This window comes from Triturus cristatus, chromosome 5_2, assembly GCF_964204655.1.
Source record: "Triturus cristatus chromosome 5_2, aTriCri1.1, whole genome shotgun sequence".
Lineage (NCBI taxonomy): Eukaryota > Metazoa > Chordata > Amphibia > Caudata > Salamandridae > Triturus > Triturus cristatus.
In genome coordinates, this window is record NC_140588.1 from 580,903,483 (window position 1) to 580,927,542 (window position 24,060).

General features: G+C 43.2%; 1 long non-coding RNA gene across 1 annotated transcript in view; it reads right to left on the minus strand.

Annotated features, from left to right (window-relative positions):
- The window catches only part of LOC146829033 (uncharacterized), a 216,147-nt gene that overhangs the window by 16,113 nt on the left and 175,974 nt on the right, over positions 1 to 24,060 (minus strand). The window contains exon 2 of the long non-coding RNA XR_014961899.1: positions 14,106 to 14,244. This is a non-coding gene — a long non-coding RNA (uncharacterized LOC146829033). The remainder of the gene's footprint in view (positions 1 to 14,105; positions 14,245 to 24,060) is intronic.

A 24,060-nucleotide genomic window follows, 5' to 3' on the forward strand; every position in this document is an offset into this window, starting at 1 on the left:
TATACTCATCAACCCAATTTGGTTGAAAATCATGATTGGGAAGAGGGGATATTTAACAAGTTAAGTAATACTGACTCGCTATTTTTGGATACCCCATTCTCTATGGAAGAATTAGAGGAAGCTGTCAAAGGTACACCTTCTGGAAAAGCGGCAGGTCCTGATTTTATCCCAGGAGAAGTATATAAATGTTTTTTTAATTCATTAAAGACAGTTATGTTGGATATCTTTAGAATGGCGCAAAAAGGAACAGCTCCAAATACATGGAATGAGGCCTTAATTGTGGTATTTAGTAAGAAAGGAAAACCACCAGAGCTACCCGGGTCGTATCGACCAATATCGTTGCTCAACTGTGACAGCAAGATCTACTCGAAGATGATTGCAAATCGTATATCTAAGATTATAACCCCGCTAGTATCAATAAACCAACATGGTTTTATCCCGAAAAGAGGCACAGTAACTCATATAAACAGGGTCATCACTCTATTTGATATTGCAGAGGGGGAGAACAGGGACTTAGCGTTAATATTACTTGACGCTGAGAAAGCGCTTGACCGGGTGGAGTGGTCATATTTATGGTTAATTATGTCAAGGATGGGTTTTGGAAAAGGTATTTTAACTTCAATTCAAGCTCTATACAAAACCCCAAATGCTAGGACAACCACAATGGGTCTAAAATCTGAAAAGATTATTATTACAAGAGGGACACGGCAAGGATGTCCGTGTTCTCCTCTGTTGTTTGCGTTGTTTATAAATCCTTTCATCATTAGTCTTCAGAAATCGTCCCATATTAAACCATTTATAGTTAAGGAGATAGCTTATTCAGTTTTTGCGTATGCGGATGACATCGCAGTAGTAACAACTCACCCAGAAGAGGTCATTACCGAGATTGAACATTTAGCTAGAGATTTTGGTGGAAAGTCAGGGTATAAATTAAATTCGGAAAAAACTCAAATATTATGTACACAAAATATTCAGTTTAAGGATCCACGAGTTACTAATGTAGTTACATATTTAGGTATAAAAATTACACCCCGCATGCAAGAGATCGTAGATATTAATTGGCAAGAAACAATATTACAAATTAAGCAGTCGCTGGCTAGATGGAGACGACTTCAAATATCAATAATTGGTAAAGGAAATATTATTAAGATGAAGGTTCTTCCCAAAATATTGTATTTATTTCGGAGTATTCCACTTCAGTTTTCTTCCAAAAATATATCACAATTTCAGATTGTTTGTGGAGAATTTTTCTGGGCCCCAGGAAAAGTACGTCGAGCTATGAAATGGCTGACGTTACCTGAAGAAAGGGGTGGACGTGGGCTACCGGATTTTTTACTTTATTACTATGTATGTTTTTTACAAAGAATGAGATATTTGTTGACAGGTGAATCTACGGAGGATGAAGCGGAAGCTCCTTCGATATTTTTTCTGTTATTGGGTGAGCAAGCAAAAGGATGTTTATTAAAAGAACTGGAGGGTAATTATTACAAGCATACTCGATTTAAGGTTTTGATTTCTGCTTATCAAGTTTGGAGGAGTGTTAGGCATTTAATACATTTTGGCAAAATCACCTTTTATACCCCTTTCACTGCGGATAAAATTCTTCCTTCCGTATTTTGGGATAATGTTGCTAAGAATTGGATTAGAAAGGGCTTATTTAGAATTGGAGACTTATATAATGGAAGCGGTATATTTGCTACATTTATAGAATTAGTAGCTAAATATCATTTACCTCAAAACTCCTTTTTTAAATATCTCCAAGTTAGAAATTTTTGTTTAAAAAAAAAAAAACAATTTGAGCCCTTGCCTAATAATTTGGTGGAGGGAATTCGGAGGAGATCAAGGATTGGCTCAGTTTATTTGATTTTGATGCAGGCCAGAGAGGATGATATAAAAAAATATAATACTTATTGGCAAAACCTGCTTGAAGTCCCGGAAGTGGATATTCAGGATACTTTATCCATTTCTAAGGAGATATGCTTAGCTGCAAACTTGAAGGCTCAAGTGTATAAAACAGTTTTTAGATTATATTATACCCCTAAAAGGATGGCAAGCTGGGGTAGTAAATATGACGGGAAATGTTTTAGATGCGGGGATTTAGATGCTGATATGCTACATATATTTTTTCAATGCAATAAATTATTACCTTTTTTGACTAATTTTGAAAAATTTATGTCAGTGGTATTAAATTATCCGTTTAGGATATCTTCGGTGCTGCTGCTATTGGGAGTGGAACCAAATTTAAATGGTTCTCCTGGCTCAAGGGAGCATAAATACTTTATGTTTTTTAGCTATGACTGTGATCCGTTTATGTATTGCAACTGATTGGCTTTCCCCTGACACTCCGAAATTTGAATTCTGGAGAAACAAATTGTACAGCATTTATGAATTAGAATGGAGTCTATATGCATTGAAGGGGATTAGAAAAAAAAACGTATTGGAGTATTAACTTGGGGTGTTTTGTCAGATTACCTTTCATCATGAAACATTGTATGGATTTACCACTAATGTATTAATATGTCTCAAATCTAAATTGGTAGAGCCTGATTATAATACTCTGTATAATATCCAGCCTCGTCATGTATGTATATAAATTGTAACCCTGCCAGAATTTACTATGGAAATAAAGATATTAAAAAAAAAAAAAGAGATGAGTTGAAGGCATGCTTAGAATGTTTAGTTCTGAATTACACACATCAAGAAGAAAATGTGTAAAACTACTCTCCATGTGTGGAATACTTATTGGCGAGTGCCTAGGCTGGCAGGACGCTAAAACTGGTGTCCAGATAGGGGATCTGAAGCCCGCACAGAGTAAGCATTTTTCCAGAGAGTTTGCTGTTGTCCAGCAAACTGCTCATGTGTGCCACATGTGCTGCAGTCGAAGTGCTCAATCAACACTGGCACAGGTGGTGTCTCAGCACAACGCTAGACTCCATAAAATGCTTGGACATAAAGAAAGCAACATGGAAAGTCTATATGTGGGTGTCTAGGAACTGAATGAATCAAATGCAAATAAAGGTACTGTGCCATTTCAAATTAATGTCATATGCTATACAGAGTAAAGAACACTAAAGGCGGATGCAACCATATTACAAAAGTAGCACACAATGATATTTCAGTACAAATTAAATTGAAATTGACATGCTATGAAGAAGATATTAATCAGGTGGCTGTGAGAAAACATTTAAGCAGAAAGCCGACTAAAAATCATTATGTTATCTACTTTCATGAACTAGAAGAATTCAAGGCTTATTCAATTACCAAAACCATTAATCAATTGCCGTGCTTCAATGGGCTGTGGAGTAGTCCCCAGATAAAGGACCCCACCACCAAAACTGCAGCTCAGGGGCCCAGAACAACTTCCCAGATAGCCATCAAGTAAAGAGCTCCAATGGAGATCAAGGGCAAGATACAAGTTGAAAAAGTTGGTACGGCTGACTCTGCAGCTAGTATGTCACAAGGCTTTAGACGCTCTGCCTGATCAAGTGGGGCAGCAAGCGCTTGACAGACCACTATTGTCCACCAATATATAAAAGGCTGATTCAGTCTTAAAACCACCAACTGCCTTTGATACTACCAAAAAACACAATTTTAGCAATAGGTGGACTGAATGGAAAGAGATTTTTGAAGATTTCATTGATGCAATAGATAAAAAGATTATAAAGTATCTGAGTAAAATGGCTGGTGAAGGAGTGAAAGAAGCCATGAAAGAAATATCACAAGAAGGTGAAGTGACATATGAACAAATCGAAAACAGCCTTGAATGTTAATTTTAATCCAGTGCTAAATGTGAATTATGAAAGATGCATAATCAGTCAAGAATGTCAGACACAACATGAAACCATCAATGAATTTGTTAGGAGACTGGATGTTCTAGTCAAGCACTGTAGATTCAATGAGTTTAACGAGTAATCAAAGGATATCTGTCCGTTTCGTTTCAATGATGAATGCTGAAGTAAACTTTGAGCTTAGAACTTAAGTCTGGTTGCGCTGAAGAGTGTGTTGATCGTCAAACGACTGACATGGAGGCCGAAGGTGCCCAAAGTGTATCAGTCGTGAGCATGAAAAGTAGGTGCAAGGTTGAGGGACACAAGTCGATGTCTCCACAGAAAATGTGAATGTGTTACCGAAGTGGATTGTCATTTCACATAAAGGTAAATGCCCCACCATTGGACAATCATGCCTCATCTGTGGTAAAGCTATCCATTTCATGATTACTTGACAGGCGAAGCAAAAATTAAGTGTGTCACATTGTGAAGACAAAATGACTGATAGAACGCTTCCTCAGTGAGTTTTGATTTGCTCCCACAAGGCCAAGCAGTAACACCAACTGAGGTAAATCGACACCAAACAAAGTTAATCGTCGCCTAAATCATCAACAAAGCATTCCTCTGTCTCAGTTTCCAGTGAAAGTGACAATGATAATTGTGCAATGTCAATCTTTACCTCAGAAAGGCATGCACATGTGGGACTTGTCAAATGTGAGAAAGACTTATAGTAAAGAAAAATCAACATGAAAAAGCACCAAACACATTCAAACAATGTCTGAAGATCACTCTAAAAATAAATAGGTGTTCTATACCATTCTTAAAAAGTATCAAGAACTGTCTCTGTTTCCACAACTTACTAACTCAAAGACAGAAGTATACTCATGGACTACTTTTGTGTACTTAAAAAGTCAAGGATCCTTTGTAGCCACGATGAAATACAAGAAAAATGTGGAACAAGCACCTATTCATGTACTTAAAGGAATAGCTTCAAGTGCCTGTTTACTGTGTTTTAATACTGCAGCTGATATGGGACAGATATCATTGAACTACAATATGAATGCTCATCATGAAATTGCAAGTCCATTTCCTTCATTATTTCAAGGGCTAGGAAAACTCAATGTAAAGTAACACATAAATGAGAATGTTTTTCCTGATGCCCAAAAACCCAGACGAGTTACATTTCACAAACAAGATGCTGTTGAAAAGGAAATTCATTTGTTACTCAAACATGACATAATAGAATGCTCCACTGGTCCAACACCATGGGTTTCTCTCATTGTAGTAGTGCCCAAAAGAGACAATGAAGGAGCTGTACGCATATGCATAGACAAGTGTCAGGTCAACATGGCGATTTAGAGAGACATCCTGGTCCGTACATTGCTGATATGGTAACTCAACTGAATAGAGCAAAGGTCTTCTCTTGACTTGACATAAATACAATATATCACCAATTGGAGTTAGAAGAATATTCCAGGTACACTACACCCTTTTCTACGTATATTGGTCTGTTTCACTATAAGCGATAGAGTTTTCGTGTATGATCTATTGCAAAACTTTTGCAAGACGTCATTTGACGTATCATACAGCCTGTAGTAAATGCATTTAACTATAGTGATGACATAATAGTTTTTGGTGCCACACAGAAAGAACATGACAAGGCTCTCATGCAAGTATGTTGTTTGTTGCTCAATGCAGCCTTAACTCTTAAAGCCAACAAATGTGAATTCCACAAGAAAAGTTTGAAATTCTTTGGCAATGTCATATCTGAAGAGAGTATGAAATATGATCCAGCAAAAGTGTAAGCATTATCTACTGCAAATCACCCTCAAAGCATCTCTCTGTTAAAATCCTTTCTTCGACTGGCCAGTTACTGTTTAGATACATATAAGACTTTGCTACAGTTAGTGCACCACTACAAGAACTAACGAAAATAACATATCTTTTCATTGGTCACAAGAGTGTGAGAAGAGCTTCCAACATATCAAGCAAGCCATTGAGAGTGCCATTGAAATTGCCTACTTTGAACCCAAGCTACATACAGAGTTTATAATTGACGCTAGCCCCGTCCGGTTAGCGCAGTCCTTTCACAGGTAGCGGACAGCAAATTCCAGGGCACATAAAATGGCATACTCCAGCAAGAGCCACAAACAGAACGTACTTACTCGCAACCTGAGAAAGAAAGTTTGGCAGTGGTTTGGGCTTGTGAATACTTCCATGTTTACTTGTACAGAAATATGAAACAACATTGGGGAGGTAGAGGAGATAAATACAGAGGCTCGTCCTCCAAAATGTCGTGCTGCAAACCAAAGAGAGTCACTCCATCCTTAGCAACTTCTTTTTTACCCCACAGATGTTCTGGGAGGAAGAAAATGTCTTTAAATAACCTCACCCACCAGGCTTTCCCCTTTGTGGCATGCTTCATAATTGGGTTCTTCCAGTTCCACTGCAGAACGGGGCGTGCTGCGACCTATGAGTACGTGGAAGCACTGATGGCATTGGACTAATCCAGATGAAAAAATAGGAGTGGGGGTGGGGTTTCTAAGCAGAATTAAAAATACCTAGCTAGTAGGTAAAATACCATTTATTCGCACCTCTATCCGTTATGGTTAAAAAGTGGGGGGAAAAAGGAAACTCAATGGGATAATGTCCCTGGGATTCACTGGTCAACATGTTTCAAGCCCTACCCCAAGACTTTTCTTCAGAACCAAGGATGTCTACTCCCTGATACCACTCTTGTTATCTTGAAGTTCACTGCATGCTGATCAAAATATATATATAAAATTTAAATATCAAAACATGCAGCTCCTAATTGCTGTTATTTCTTGATAATATGTTACAAGCCTTGATAAAGCATCATGAGTCCAAAACAGAGGGAGAGGGATGCCTGTAGTCACACTTCCAGAACACGCCGCTCGGAGCCATGGGCTCCATTTCAGAAGCTCAACCTCAAAGCTGTTTTAAACATTACTCTTCGAGCTTACTGTTCAACCCCTCACTCAATGACATGGGGAAAGCCCTACTACTCTAATGTTTGGACGAGCCATGACGTCCAAGCTGCCCCAGTGGACCAAACTCAGATCTAAGAATGAGAAGGCATTCACACTAAGGACTACGGTCCCAAACAGAAGATGAAAATATATACTGACTGACGATATCATGCAAAGGAAATTTTACAAGAGGAGATCGAGTGCTAGTTAGACAATAGAGAAGAAGGAAACTTGGTGCTCCTTTTGAAGTTGAACCCTTCATCATCACCAACACCAAAGAACACATGGTGACTGCCCAGTGTCCTTAGAAATCCCTTACGAGAGATTCCTCTCATTTTCAACGTGTGGCCCATCACTCACATCAATGTCAATGTAGAGACTGGTCATAAACAGACTGTTGGTGACTCTGTATCTGATAACAATTCCACCTCACCTGTGCAGATCACTAACACTTCAACTGCCAATTCCCGGTTTCCAGTGACTCGATCAGGGCGTGAGATTCAGGTACCACAACACTTAATTGAAGAATTGTAATTGCTTGTATATCTATGTTTTTTATTTTATGTATTTATTCATATATTTATTTATGTATTTATTTATTTAACTGTTTTAAAAAGTTGTGACTCCTTATTCAACAAAGCGGGAAATGTACTGTCTTGTAATAAAAGAACGCCGAAACTCTTCTGGTTCCCACTGTATACCGTAGGCCTGTGACATAAGCATTAGAGGGATGAGTTGAAGGCAGACTTAAAATGTTGAATTCTGACATACACACTGCGGAATAATGGCATGTAAAACTACTCTCTGTGTTTGGCGTACTTATTGGCAAGTGCCTAGGTTGGTAGGAAGCTACAGGGTGCTTCTTCCTTAATTTCTTGACCTTCCCTCACCTGCCATTCCCTCCTCTACACTCTTCCTCATCTAGCTCCTTCCTTATTTGGCTCCCATCAACCACACTTTCCCGTTCTGCATCTTGCTTCCCACTTTGCTCCTCTACAGCCTTCCTCTTTTCTCTCCTCTTCACCGTCTGTCTCCTCTTTCCACTTCCTCCCTGACCTTTATTCTCCTCTATAACAACTACCTTTTCTTCTTCCCTCCTTGATTGCTCCTGTGCCCTCCCCTTCTTTCCATTTATTCCATCGCAGACCCACCCACACTCCTTTTCCTCTAGCTTCTCAATCCTCCTTTTGTTTCTTCCTCACCTCCTTACTACACACTTCTCTCCTTCCATGCATTCCTCAATTTGCCGACCTTAACTACTGTGCCATTACCTCCTGTATGCTCTTCCTTCCTGTATGCTGTGCCCTTCCTCATCTGGCTTGTTTCAGGTTAATTTCACTCTGCTGCATCACTGTTCAACATCTGCTTCTCTATCTCCCCTTTTCTTGTTTGCTCGTCTTCATCCTTGATCTCCTCCTTCCTCTTTCTTTGTGACCTTTCTTCTCCTCATTCATTACTCTGCTCTACTCCCTCATATTGCCCTCTCTCCTTCCACTGCTGCTCCGTGGTCCTATCATTCCTTCCATCTCTTCCCCATTCCTCCTTCATTCCACTCTATCTCTCCAGTCATCCCTACCTTTGATGCCCTTTTTCTCCCTCCTTGCCTTCTTTCGTGCCCCTCCCTTCCCCTTCCCTTCCCTCCCCTCCTACCCATGTGGCCCCTCCTTCCCCCGCTCTTTCCTCCCAACTCTTCCACTCTTCATCTCCTTCCATGCCATCATTTTCATTGCACCCACATATCTCAAAGTCTTCTTGATGACACTCCATAGCTCTACCCCACCACTCATCTACTGTACTTCCACTCTTTCCCTCACTTCCCTCTCATTTGTCCCTCTTTAGGGGCATATTTACGAGCCCCTTTCTGTCGCTCTTGCACGCACAATGTGGTGCAAAAGTGACGAAACTAAAAAATGAGATTTATAAAGCCACACAAGGCTGTCTTGCTTGACCCTGAGTGGCTTCTCGAATCTCGAGTAATGCAACGCAGCACAAATCCCTGCATTACTCCACGCCAAGGAGGCGTTGACATGGGTGTTGTTTGGATGTTCCCATGCAACTTCCATGGATTCTGATGCATTCCCAGATTTACCAGAAATGGTAAACCTGGAAATGTGCAAAAGGCCTCAGGAGATTGTTTCAAAAAGCAATCTTCCTTACAATGCAGGCACCGCTGCACCGTGTTGCAATGATGTTTGCATTGTCGCAAGCCGCCAAAAGGGCACCAGCACTGCGGAAAGGCTAGGAATGCCTCGTATTGACTTAAATACGGTCTATTCCTGCCCTTTCCCTGTCACGCACTGCAGCACAGCAAGGTGACTTGTTGCACTGCATGACTTGGCCATAAATATGGCCGTCAGTTCATTGTAAGACCTTGCTTCATAGTTACTGTTACTACGTAAAGCACACCTGTACCTTTCCATGGTCATGTGCTAGTGTGGCGTAGGAACACCACTGCCACACCAGTGATGACGATGATGAGGATAATTTATAGTGTATGTGTCTGCTTCCAACGAAACTTCCGAGCGCCATGGAGGATGGCCATCCACGATTCATCTTTCCTACTTACACTGTTGGTCTTCTTTCACCCCCCTGAGGCAGCTCCCAGTATCTCATTACGAATGACCTCAACTGGAGTTGGCCTAAGAGTAATGGTGATTAAGTGGGAAGTAATCAAAGCATAATCACTTCGGTCCTCATTTATGGGGATTTGGGGTGGGCAGCGCAGCAAGCCACCTTGCTGGCTGCCCTATGTCAAAGACAAAGGGCAGGAATGCACCGTATTGATCTAATACGGTGCATTGCTGTCCTTTCCCCAGCATTTTTGCAGTTTTGGCAGCCAAGCGCTAACACAGGAACCCTTGCCTCATGGTTTAAGACTGCCTGTATTGTCGACAGGATTGTTTTTTTTTTTTTTTTTTTTTATGTTTGAAAGCTTTATTAAAAAATTGATGACAAGAAAGAGACATCAGCACAGATTGCAATACAAAAACCATTGAGAAACTTAACACTGCTAATATCAGTATTAGAAACCACAAAGCATTTTAGGAGGATTTTAAACATTGAGGGGGATAATGGGAGGGGAGGAAGGGAGGGGGGAGGGGGAGAGGGAGAGGAGGATATAAAGATAATAAAATAACCATACAATATCTAAAAAATACGACACATATCCAAATTGTAAGAGTCGTAAAAAGTCAGCGATGCACAATTACCATCATAAAACAAGTAAGGATATTAAACAAAATAGTGAATAGGAAAGGAGAGAGTTCGAGACGTTCAAGGAGGTTTAAAATTTTCTGCATTGAGACATATAGGTTTCTTTAGGGCCAAGCAGTCCAAATATGTGGTGAGAGGCAACCAGAAAAAATCAACATTACGAGCGGGTTTACAAGAGGAGGCAAAGGAAACGTCCAATCTATGAAAGTGGCATAATGAATTCCACCAACCTTGCAAGGAGATGGAAGCTAAAGATTTCCAGTTGGTGGAAATATGTTGGAAGGCAAGCGCAAGCGTGAGGTCAAAGAGACCGTGTAAATGATCAGGGAGATTCAAGGAATCAGAGAAGCTACCCAAGAAGAGAAATGAGTGTGTAAAAGAGGAAGGGAGAGGGAAGATACGGGAGAGGCATGACCACACTTTCCCCCAAAAGGTAGAGACAACAGGGCAAAGAAAAAGCATGTGGAAAAGGTCAGCATCAGAAGAGGAACAGGTCCAGCATTTAGAGTCGGAGGAGGGAGAAAAACGGGATAAAGAAAGAGGAGAAAGGTAAAGCCTGTGATACAAATAAAATAAGGATTGAGTAAGAGAAGCAGAGCGGGAGATTTTTAGAGATCTGGACCACAGCTTATCCCAAAGAGTAGTTGACCAATTACAAGAAAAATCAGTTTCCCAAGCGAGCTCCACTTTAGATTTGACACGATTGGGACTAGAAGATACAAGAGATTTATAGATGAGAGATGCTTTAGGGAGCATGGCAAGAATATTAAGAAGAGGAGAAGGAGACGACGAGGATGATGATGAGGAGGGAAGAGAGTAGAAACAATCAAGAATAATTGCCATGAGGGTTGTGAATTTCCGCAAAAAGGAGCGAGGGCATCGAAATAAAAGTTGAAATTGGGGAAAAGAGCAAGGGGATACACCGTCAAAAAGTTGGTTGACCCATATTATGCCCTTTACCCTCCATGCTTTCCAGAAAATAGGTCTATTTCTTAAAAGGATAAGAGAATTATACCAGATAGTGGAGTTTAAGAAGGATGTACGTGTGACCTCGGAGGGAAGAACCAGAGGGTTTAAAAGAGAAGAGGTATGTTTGAATAGGGGGCAAAGAGAAAAGGGATTCCTGGAAGAGAATCGCATCACCTCGGCAAAAGAGAAGGGCAGTAGTAAAGACTGCTCAATGAGGAGCCAGAGGGGGGTGAAAGGAGAGAGAGTAGATGAGATCCATCTCGAGGCCTGACGTAAAGAGAAGGATCTATGATAAAGACGGAAATCAGGGAAGTTAACCCCACCATTGGATTTAGGCTTACGAAGGGAGGCAATGGAAATTCTGGATTTCTTACCTTTCCAGAGAAAGCGAGAAAGAAGAGAATCAATTTTTTTAAAGTAAGATGCGGGGATGTGAACCGGTAGCATAGAGAGGGTGTAAATTAAAATAGGGGCGATCATCATTTTGATTGAGTCCAAGCGACCCCACCAGGATAAAAATAAGGGATTCCAGGCTGAGAGTGACTGATCAATCCTGGAAATAACTGCCGAGAGATTCAATTTAACCGAGGATGAGATGGAGTTAGAAAACAGAATACCAAGGTATTTAATCTTGGAGCTACTCCATGCAAAACCAGTATCAGAGAAAAGATGGGGAAGACAAGATGAGGTGAGAGGGAGTATTTCGGTTTTGTCCGAGTTGATCTTATAACCGGAAACCAAAGAAAAGGAGTGAAACTCGGATAATAAGGGGGGGACGGAAGATTCAGGGTCAGAAATAAATAGCAAGATGTCATCCGCATAGGCAGAAAGTTTCAATTGATGAGAGCCATACGGGAAACCAGAAATGGAAGTGTTATTGCGAATGGAGGATAAAAAGGGCTCGAGAGATAAAACAAAAAGAAGCGGGGAAAGAGGGCAACCTTGGCGAACACCTCTCTGAAGAGTAAAAGAGGGAGAGAGTTGTCCATTCACAAGCACCGAGGCCTTGGGGGCAGAATATAGGAGAGAGACAAGAGATATAAATTTGGGACCAAAACCATGCCAACGCAATGAAGCGAACAAAAAAGACCAGTCAACCCTGTCAAAGGCCTTTTCTGCGTCGACAGAGATAGCAGCAAGAGGGGTTGAAAGTGAGGGGGCTTTATTTAGAACGTTAAGAAGAAGGCGAGAGTTGTCTGAAGTAAGCCTGCCCTTAACGAATCCGCATTGCTCTTTGCCAATGAGATGAGGCATAAGGGGGTCTAAGCGCATTGCAAGTAATTTGGCAAAGATTTTGTAGTCTACATTAACTAACGAAATCGGTCGGTAATTTTTACAAAATTGGTGGTCGCGGCCTTCTTTGGGGATCAAACAGATGGAGGCATCTTGAAAGGTGCCTTCAGCCTTGCCAGAAGAGGAAAATGATTGAAAGAGGGCTAAAAGTTTAGGTAGTAGGATGTCTGAGAAATGCAAATAAAATTCCACAGGAAAGCCATCAGGGCCAGGGGTCTTCCCTTTAGTAAGGGCCGACAAGGCTGTGGAGAGTTCCTGAAGAGAGAGATCGAGATCAAGATCCGGAAAATTCAGGTGAGAGTTAGATGGTACAGGGAGCTTCTCAAAATAACTCTGAATAAGGGAAGGAGTGGGAGGACACTCTGGGGTGTAAAGATTCTGATAGAACAATTGGAATTGCTCAAGGATTTCTTTGTCTTTGTGGAGAAGAGTGCCAGCAGGGGAATATATTGAGTCTATAAGAGTGCGTTCCTTACGGGATTTGAGATAGTTGGCCAAGAGCTTACCAGATTTATTGCGACCTCCGTAATACCGTGCACTACTGCGAAGGAGAATAGAAGAAGCATTATCTGTAGTTAATTTGTTGAACTCTAGTTTAGCTCGCAGGAGATCCGGTGACATAATTTTATCAGAAGAGGTGTAAAACTGGTGTTCTAGGGTTTTAATATGAGCCAGGGAGGATTTCCGCTTTTGAATAAACTGTTTCTTCTTCCGAGAGACGAAGTCAATAATGAAACCCCTCGCGGAGGCTTTAAAAGAGTCCCACAGAGTGTGAAGAGAAGTACTAGGGTCTGAATTGAGAGAGAAAAATTCTTCAACGAAAGAGCGAAAAGAAGAGGAAAAATTGGGATCAGTGAGGAGTGCACTGTTAAAGCGCCAACTGGAAGGTTTAGGCTGTGGTGGGAGAAGATCAAAAACTGTAACGATGGGAGCGTGGTCCGAGATGACAATAGGTTCAATAGAAGAAGACAGAACGTTCTGAGATAAAGAATTAGAAAGGAAAATATAGTCAAGACGAGAGAAGGATGAGTGAGGAGGAGAGAAAAAGGAATAGTCCAACGTGTCAGGGTGTGAAAGGCGCCAAGAGTCAATAAGATGTGATTGTGAGATAGTATTAAGAAATTGTTTGTGGGGTTTGTGTGGTGTAAAACGGACTGTGGATTTGCGGTCAAGGAACGGGTCAACAATCTGGTTGCAATCACCTCCAAAAACAAATGAAACATCTTTATATTGAATACATTTCTCTGTAATCAAAGGCCAAAAAGAACAGTCTGCTTGTACAGGTCCATAAACATTAAGCACAGTCAAAGGAATCGAGTTTATCAATAATTTAGCCAGCACCCAACGACCTTCAGAGTCCGTCTCCTGGGACAGAACCGTACATTTAAGCCTCTTGTGACAGAGGATAGCAATTCCATTCTTTTTGTTGTCAGAGGGTGAAAATAAGACTGTACCTACCCAACTTCTTTTTAACTTCAGGGATTCAGCATCATTAAGGTGGGTTTCTTGCAAGAGAGCAATATCTGGGTTGTAGGAGGCCAAATGGGACAGAACTCTCTGCCGCTTGATAGGGTTAATAAAACCTTTTACATTCCATGTAATAACTTTGAATTAACAAATAACGTAGAATCAAGTAGGACAGAAGAAATAAAGAAGAAGAGGCATACGCAAATGACAAGTCGAAAAAGAGAAAACTTTAAGAAATACCGATGAAATAGGTTAAGAAGAGAGGAAAAGAGGTAAACGGAAACAAAGGGACATCGGAATTGATCAACCAGTACAGGGAAGAGAAAAGGATAAAGGAGAAGGGAAAGGAAAATAAGTACAAGGAGAGACAGCACATATCCCAAAGGGACGACTGAGGAGAACATACCTGAGGGGAGTACGAAATAGGACAACGGGGAAGTGGCGACACTCAACGAGACAGATCCCCCGAACGGGAGACCAGGCCGGATCGCACCGGAGCAAAAGGAACATAACCGAAGAGCCAGGATGAGGGGGAGACGGTCCATCTAGATAAATGAATAAAGAAAGAGTAACATTTGAGAACATGAAGACATACTATGACGAACCAAGGATGAGAATACAAGTGTTGAGGGACAAAACTGGACACAAAGCTTAGAAAAGATATGAGGAAGTCTAAGGTTAAAAACATGTGAGTAAGAAAAACACATTATAACCTAATACGAAGAATTAATAAACGAAGACAGAGGCAGGAACAGAAATGGATGACCTGTAAGGGAAGCAAAAGTTAGACATATCAAGTAATCAAAAGATGCAAAACAGTTAAACAATCAGCCACAAGAAGAGGAGGAGGTCTCCATGGCAGAATTAGAACGGGTATGAATGAATTTTTTGAGTTCAGCAGGATCCTGAAAGGTCCAAGTCTGATTCTGTAACGTAACTTTGAAAGTGCATGGGTGAAATAAACCAAATCTAGCACCAAGGGACCTCAGCGGAGCTCGCAGGGACAAAAATTCCTTCCGACGGGAGGCAGTGGCATTTGAAACATCTTGGGAAAGGTATACTCTCTGACCCAACCAGGAGATCTGATGCTTGGCTCTGGACGCTGAAAGGACAGAGAGAAGATCTGTGAATTTGAGAAAGAGGATAATGACACCCCCTGGCCTGGTTGAGGTGGATGAACGAGGACCAAGTCTATGCGCTCTCTGAATATTAAGGGAGGTGGTGGATGGCATGTCCAAAAGCTTCGGGAGAAAGGAGGAGAAAAAGAGCACAGGGTCGTCCCCTTCTAAAGCTTCCGGCAAACCATAAATACGGAGGTTGTTCCTCCTATTCCTATTCTCCAACTCCTCCGTGTGCTGCTGAAGCGCCAGAACAGATTTTTCTAAGGAGGAGACTCTCTGAGATGTAGAGTGAAGGTCTGAAATCTGTTGCTCCACGACCGTAACTCTGTTGTCGATAGATGACCATTTCTCCTCAAGAAACTGCATTTTACTATTAGTCTCCTCAACAAAAGGCCGAAGGGCACAAATCTCCTCAAAAAGCATCTCCATGGAAATAGGGGATGATGGCTTCTCTGATGAAGAGGCATCCTGCTTGAGGCGTTTAGAAGATGAAGCAGATGGAGGTGAAGATTTGTTTGAAGGAGGCTGTGTTGAGGAGGAGCGAGGGAGGGTTACTCCCGCCATTGGTGCTCCCTTGATAGGAGAGTCCGTCGGTAAATGAGGTGAGGAGGTTACCACAGGAGAGTTCCCCGAAGGGGTGAAGACAAACTTTGGATTACGTAGTTTGCCCATAGAAGCCAGTCAGGAGTTGACAAGCAGTAAACAAGCAGTAAACAAGAGGGCGACTGTGAGGAAAGATGAAGGGATTCAGTCGCATAGAGGTGGAATAATAATCCAAGGAGAGCTTGTGGAGTGAGTAAGGAAATGTTCCAGAGCGAGCAGAGACAAGCCAGTGCCCAACTAGGCAAAAATGAAGAGTGCAGGGTCAGAAACCCACCAGGTCAAAGACGTCCTCCGTCAGAGGCAGTGAGTGCAATCAAAAAAGGAAGACAGGAACATCACAAAGAGAAAGTCATTTATCAGGAACTACCTCATTCCATCCATGTGGAGCAGCACAGGCTAGAAGATATCCATGTGGCATTGCAGCGCCCAGAATGGATGACACCGCAGTCAGGAGGCGTGAAACTCCAAAAAGGGCAATGTAGAACAAATGCAGTCAAGCCGGCAGAAAAACGGACATCACGCCACAGACAAAATGGCGGCCGCTCTCTGAGGAGAGAACGACTGCGGCGAAAAAAGGGGCACCCCGGCCCTAAAAATGCGTCAAAAAGCGCTCACCAGAAGCGCGCTGCATTCCGACGTCTAAATCTTGTGTCTGCGGTGAGAAAGGGCTCTCCGGAGGAAAAACGGGAAGATTGAGAAGCTCCGTTGCGTCGGAGGTCCCGCGTCAGGCGGCCATCTTGGTCGGCGTCGTGGCCACGCCCCCCGTCGACAGGATTGTTTTTGTGCAATAAGGAGCACCTTCCTGCACAAAAAAACCCTGGGAGGCTTTTTCCTCTTTCCACATGTGCTGCAGAATGCAGTGCACATGAAAAGAGGAAATAAATATGAGAAATAAAGTTATTTCTCCTTGTGTCTTCCTTGGGGAGGCGTAAGGTGTTGGCACATCCCCAGGTTTACTTGGTTTTGTAAATATGGGGGAGCTTTGAAATCCACTGCAACGCATCCCTAACGCAGAGTAAGGCAACGCAGTGATTTGCGCTGCCTTGCCTTACTCCTTATCTATCGTGCCATTCAAAATCACACAAAGTGGATTTGCGTGACCTCATAAATATGATTTTGAGATTTGTGCCGCCAGATCATCACAAAAAGTAGCTATAACCAGAAATCTCCGCTCCACCCAGGCCTTTCTAGCCTCAATACCCAAAGTAAAAAGAGCGAGAGCTGGTGGCAGGATGTTCGCACTAAATGCTGCCAAGTTGTGGAACTCTCTCCCTCTTCAACTTCGGTCCAATCCCAATCTGCTGTCATTCCGGAAACAATTAAAAACCTTCCTGTTCACTACCCCCCTTTAATTCTTCTGGCTGATCCCTCCTTAGTGCTCAGTTACCACTAGTCTACACTAGCCCTTCGACGCCCCTGGGCAGCAATTCGCGCTTTATAAATTCACTTTTCATTTCATTTCATTTCATTTCATATGCCCCTTATGGTATAGTAGAATGTGGCAACCTCAGTGTTGTATGCAGCACAATCTGCATGGATGTCCATTTGCAAACATAGATTTCCGATACTTGACAACACCCATCTGCCATCTTTGACAACAGCTTGCCTTGACACTTTCCCCTCGACTTCATGGGTGCACGCATTCATACGGAGACGCATAAAGACAACCATCAGTTTGTTAGGCCTTCCAACAAATCAATCTATTCATGCCGAGGCTGTGCGCGTGCACCCGACCGACAGCAGGATGCGCTCTTCGGCTGACCTGCTTCTGGATAGGCAGCACGTCCATGCACGGCTTGATTTTTTTTCCCCTTAGATTCATTTAGAAAAAGCTATTAAAATTAATAAGTCTGGTTTTCTAGTTTCAGTTATCGACATTTTTGAAGACTTTCTATTTTTCTATTACCTCTTTCAAGAAAGCACAACTTCCTGCGTTGTAATTAAAAGGCACCGAAGTCTCAGAGGAGAAAGATGGTTTAAAACTTCCTTTACTTTTTTTCTGAGAAATAAATTGCATGCATAAACTCTAGGAGTTTGCATTATTGGAGTAATTTTGAAATGCGATTGGCAAAAATAAAAATTATCTAACTGACAGAACATAGAATTCTGCGTCGTGATGCCCCAGCCTGTGTTTTCCATTTGTATGCCAAGCTACTCGAGGGAAGAACAGAGGATCATTTTGTAGTAAAGTCAGTGCATATTGATTTGCTGAATTTGGACGAAGCAATTTTCACAAACGTAATTCATCGGTTTGTGTATTTTAATTCAGTAATGCTGCTATGATGTTTCGGTGTGCATAATTTAGCCAGTGGGGTAACACAATATGATGCCCCCCCCATGCGGAATGGGATGAGGGACCCCAGAGCCACCCAGGTAACACATATTCATTGGTCTTGGGTTCCATGATGGCCCCCTGAGGGGCTGGTGGTCCCCTATGGGGTTGGAGTCCCCCTGCGTCATAGGGGCTGCAAGGCAAGGTGGGCAATCACCTTTGGCCAATGGGCCTGTGGCTGAGGCCAGTTGGTGGGCCATGTTTTGGGTTTTCTAAGTGGTCCAACCTGCTTGGGCCATCTCACATTCCACTTGCATTCACATATCATGAGGCTGACCTGATGCACCTGAATTCAGGCCGGCTAGCTAATTGTCAGAGTCAGAATGACAGAATGGTACACCCCATGCTGTCACAGCATGAGGTGTACCCGCTGCCTGGGACAGAGGCCACAAGGAGCTGCCCATGGGTAGCCATCAGCATTTGCTTTGCAGAGGCCTTCACATGAGAGAGGACTGGAGAGTCTGGGTGGTTCGCGGGGGGGGGGGGGGTGTTAGTGAATGCCGCGGAGGGAACTCCTCAGTTAATGTTGGTCCCCTTGCCCTCCATGGAACAGGCAAAGATCAATCAGTTTGTGCTTTTCTCCTTTGGCTGTCAAGTATCAATCCCTGCAGACAACACGGAGCGGCTTTGGCATGAGCTGACTTTGTCCTGTTTCCTAGATGATAATAATCAACACATCTACAGCAAATATAGGAATACAAAAAAGCAATTAAGAGTTAATTCCTAGTATTTTCGATAATTTTGAGTTTCTAAGGTATATTTTTTTATTGAATTCCTTTCCAGTTTAAGTCCCTCTGACACATATGTTTCTTTAACAATCTTTTTGTGAACATCGGAATATTCTGAATTAAAGTATATTTTTAATTCATTTTTCTGGAAATGAAATAACTGTTATTGACAGCGATACAATGATCCAAAGTCTAAAGTGGAGGGCAAAGATTTACTGACAGGAAGATACCTCTGCAAAAGTCCTTAGGGATAGAAGAGACCCACTTACATATCAGCAATATATACTTGGCATCCACCATCCATGCCAGATTTTTTTACACCCCATTTGAAAAAAAAAAATCTTTATGCATTTTATGCTCAAAAACAACATACAGCTGTAAATACGGCATAGTAAAATACATATTGCAGTACATCTCCATTTGCAATATTGTGCCCAATAGGTGTGTGGGGGGGGGGGGTGAATCGCCATATCCATCATTACAGGTAATCAATAGCGACATTAATTCACTTCAGAGGTTGTCAACAAATGTTGCTGTACAAAGCTGTCTCAAAACATGATATCAAAAATAAACATAATACCAGCGAACTAGTGTGGATGTCCTATGATCATCGTAAATATATTACCGCTAAATGTGCCACTTATGTGGAGCGCAAACTACCAGGGTCCTGCTGTGATAGATGCTAATGGTAGTAGAATAGGAAGGAGTTATACAGTGCAGATGCTGTGTTATGTGTAGGTGCTATCGGGCCAGGACGAAAGTGTGAGACAGCTGTGTCTTTTTGCCATGCCCGCGTGTGTGTAGCCCATTGCTCCGCTCATGTGTGTGCATTAGTGTAGGTGTTCGGAGTATCTTGGATGTAACATCCGGTTGATAGACCCCATTTCGCCAAATGTTCTTTAAAATCAATATTTTGGGGCCCAAGATGGCCAAGTGATGGAGCACATAAGATAGCTGAGTTGTGAGAAGCTGGGTCAATATATGGTGCTCACTTATGTAAGTGTAGTACCCTGCACTAACCCGGGCGACCCTTATGGTGATTTTAGGGGTTAAGACAACCATAGAAAGCTCTCTAAGTGGTAGCTGTGGAGAGCAGCCTTCAGGTTTAATCTAAGAAGACTGCAGAGCGGCTCGGGTTACCAGTATCTAATCGTTTAGTGTAGGCTAAATGTAAAAGAACCACACAGTGTACTTACTACAATCACTCACTAACACATTACGGTATCTCCTACCTGAAGATATTCACAATGCACACAATACTTTGGACGTAGAACAGCAGTTAGCGCTAATACACAGTGGTCTCCTGACGTAGAAGAGTCAGGTACCAGAGGACCCACCCCATGTGAGAGTCCAGGAACCCCCCAATGGTCGGATGAGAATAAGATACCCAAACATATACTCAATACGGATCAGCTGATACGTCACGGTTACGGTTGCAGTCTTACCACAGAAGGACGAAAGCGTCTTTTGGAACTCAGAAGTGAGTTTGAGTCAAAGTGTACCAGAAAGCAGAGGGGACAGAGTCTATGCCACACTGGAACGTCCAGGAGTCACGGAAGACGATGGCCACTCAAGTTCAAGTAAAACCAGTAAAGTGAAGAGGCTTCTAGCTTGGGTACACCGAAGTGGTAGCTCTGCCCGAGCCACCAGGTTGCTGAAGATAACAGTCGGTCTGTCCAACCAACCGCGTTGGCACGGGTCAGTTATAGTGTGGACAGACTCATCAACAGAACCTCTCGATGCGTCCGACTCTGTTGCGATGAGCCGTTTGTGGTAACAGTTGTGGTCACCCAGTAATTGAAGCGATGCAGTGACACAGTGCACAGGGGTTTGGTTCCAAGCGTTCTACGAGGGATGCTGTCCTCAACTTGACGAGAGGACAGCTCAGGCCTCGAGGGAACGCAGAACCACCACCTCTGTTGCAGACCCTTGTGGAGTCTGGGGGAGCCCAGGTTCGGCAAACCAGTCCATCTTGTTGCAGTGCCTGTGGATGTAGAGGAGTGACTCCTTAACTCCAAGGAACATTCCTTTGGATGTCTTTAGATGTCCACAGGGCCAGAACAGAACCAGTAGGGAACACGGACACTGAGGTTGCATGGAGCGTGCAGGACGACAAGGTCAGGAGTCGACAGAGTCTTCTCTGTTGCAGTCTTAGTCTGGAAGCAAAAGGACGATGCGAACAGTACGGCACAGTCAGCACGACTCGACCAAGATGTCCAGACGGTCTAAGAGGAAGTGGAGTTGGATCTCAATCAAATCCCATGATTAATCTAGGGACCCACCCACAGCTAAGTCCTTAAGTACCCTAAGGTGAGGGTTGGGAGAATTCAGGGGTCCCTTCCCAGATGAGGGGTCAGCAGTGTGGAGGATACTCCCATGCCCTTTGTCCAGTTTTGCACCAGAGCCAACGGCTCCCCGATCTGGTTTAAACCAGACTATGCAAGGAGGGCACCAAATGTGCCCATCCAGCTGACTATATGGTGCTTGCAAGCACCCCCACCCCAGCCCAATACCCCAGCCCAATACACTAAGTCCTGTCTGGGAGGTGGTCAAACCTCCGGAAACCTATTGTCCTACCTTCCCCTGCTTGGACTTGGCCCAGCAGCAAGAGGGCAGAATCGTATCTGTGGTCAGCAGCAGCCCTAGTTGCTGTCAGGCTCAGTAAGATCAGTCCCGGGAGCATGGAGGGCCTCCTGGAGGGGCCCTACCATGGATGGAATCATACCTTCAACACCAGATATGGTGTATGATTCCAACATGTTTGATTCCAAACATGCCCAGGTTCGTTTCAGCCAGTTTAGAGATGGTGTTCGCGTGATGACACCTGGCCTCTAAATATATCATAATGGCTGATGCACCTACTACCCGGGAAAGTGGAATACGAAGGTTGTGGGGGTGTCCTGCTCATGCAGGGGCACCCTCACACTTAGACCGAGCACCCTGCCTTCAAGGACTGAAAGGCCTGCTAGAGGGGTGATTTATAGGTCCCAAGTGTAGTGAGTGTTAGATATAAGAAAACTTTTATCTTCTGCAGTGGCAGGCCTGTAGTGGTAGTTTGGAGGTTCCTTCATGGGTGGCATAATGCATTCTACAGACCATAGGGGACCCAGGGATACCCATGCCCTAGGTACCTTAGTATCATTTCCTAGGGACTTACCCGGGTGCCCCAGTAGCCAAATAGGAAGATACCATAACCAATTTTGGGAGGAAGCACAGTGTCTGGGGTCCTGAGTAGCGGGATCCCACTCAGAGTAGTCAGTAAACAGTTAAACACCAGCAAAAATTAGGGGAGACCACGAAAGCATATCCTACTTTCCTACATGAGTGCCCTGGTCAGACTCCTTTTTTACAGAGCCACCAAAGCCACTTTAGGTCTGACAGCAGGCAGGGAAGGCTCTCCCCGAGTTGTGCTAGAGGATTCCACATTGTGAGGTTTTCCTCCCCATACTTGCTGGAAACAGAAGTGCAACCTCTGTGAAACTGCTGACATCAAAATAGTGGTACCCACAGTCCTTGGGTCTCCCGGTGAGAATGCTGGCCCAGAGTGGGTATAGGAGAGGGCCTCCATTGTGGCCCTGCTAATTTAAGAATTAAGAGGGACAGGAGGTATACCAGAAACGCACACCAGCACCTCTCAGTGTCTGCACAGCACTGTGGCTCAATACTGAAGGAGTGGGAGAGGCCATAGGAGTTAGCAGCATCCCAGGGGGAGAGTGAATGAGGGAAACAGTCAGAACAACGCAGGCAAAGCCATGCATGCTCCAACTTCACAAATGGTATCACCTTAACCACGCATATGCCTTAACCACACATATGCATGGTTAAGGCAGTGTGTGGTGTAGCTGGTTGCTGATGGGAGTAGGAAGAAGGAAAGATCAAGAGAGGACGCAACGCAGTGAGGTAAGTGGGGCTGGAACTGGGTTTTGTGGGTAGTTTGTATGGTTTTGGGGGGTCGGGTAGTTTTCAGTGTTTGGGGTGGTCACGCTAGTTTGCAGGGCTGGAGGAGTTTCAGGGTAGTTTTCATGGCAGGGAAGTTCGGGTTAGTTTTCAGAGCTGCGGGCTCAGGGTAGATTTCGAAGCTCGGGAGTCAGTTGTTTTCAGGGCTGGAAGGGGTAGTTTTTAGAGCTTGGGAGGGGGTTGTTGTAGGTATCGGGCAGAGGCTTGGGGGCATTTTAGGACTCAGGGCAGGGATTGTAATACTTTTTAGGGCTTAGGGGGCAGCATAGTGTTCAGGGCTCAGAGGTAGGTCAGTATAATTTTCATGACATAGGGGAGGGTGTTGTAGTTTTTAGGACTGGTTGTTTTTCAGGGGATAGTTTTAGGACTCAGGGTGGGTGCAGGGGTCAGGGGGTTAGGACTTTCCTGTCAAGTCTTAATCAAGGATATGTTTTTACCATACATGCCTTAACAACCCACAATTCGTTGTATAGGCATGCGTGGTGTTGCAGGGAGTCTGCACATACACAGAACTATGTGCAGGAAAACAGGATCTCGATGTTTAGGGGCTGAACCTTCCTACCACCGTAGTACCCAAAATCCCAAAACCGACTAGCTATAGTGTCTCATTCATTCTCCTACATAATCATGAAGCTACATATGATTAGACAACTCAAAACAAAACACTCCCGACTCTCTCAGGAATCGCGGTAGCAAGACATTCACTTTTGCTCACTAACTTGTACTTGTCCCCAATAAAAATGATCAGAGTCACTGTTATAGTTCAAGATGTTTATTTTTACTTTTGTGCTCGTTAATGCAGTATATAAGCCACTACCAGCAGCAAAATGCATAAACCTAGAACAGGTCGCATTGTTACAATCCATAGAATATAAAGGGGAATGTCATCAGATACAGACAGTGGAAAAAGGACTATAAGTGCAAACCACCCTCCCCCTGGTAAGGTGAAGTTTATTATATAAAGCAAGATCTCTGGGCTTTGTCAGAAGACCCCATACCTTAGTGCCTAGATGGAAGTTTTACATCAAAGGAACAGCATAGCTCTTCTCCTTGTAAAGGTCCATCTCCAAGTGTGTGTTTTGAACAACATGCATCCCCGTAATATCAAAGCACAAGTTTCCAGCAGCGCAGCTGTGTTAGCATGTTTTGTCTAGGTGCTAGGAACTGACCCGAACAGAATAAGAAGGGGCATTGTTTATCGACCTTGCACATTGTTTTCAGACTAAACTTCAGGAACAGGCAGAGAACGCAGAGAGCAGACAGTTCTCATGTGAAAGGCACAAACAGAGTCATGCAAAATAAAGTCATGTAGTAACGTGCGCAGAAGCAGCATAATGGCAGCAGAGCTCATGCTAACTTAGCAATGTCGACAATGACACTAATGGCCATATAACACCCTCCCCATGGTAAGGTCATAGTAAATAGACAAAAGACTAAAACAGAGTTCAAAAGTAAGTAGTGTTCAGAAGCGCTTGAAAAAGCCAAACAGGAAAAATTTAAAAATATATATTATTGGTGCACGGAAAATGTGATTGGAGGTGGCAAGTCCATCAAAGTACGTGAACTTAAGAATGCAATTTGTTCCGGAATGTCATCACTATCTTTAGTATGAAAAAGGGA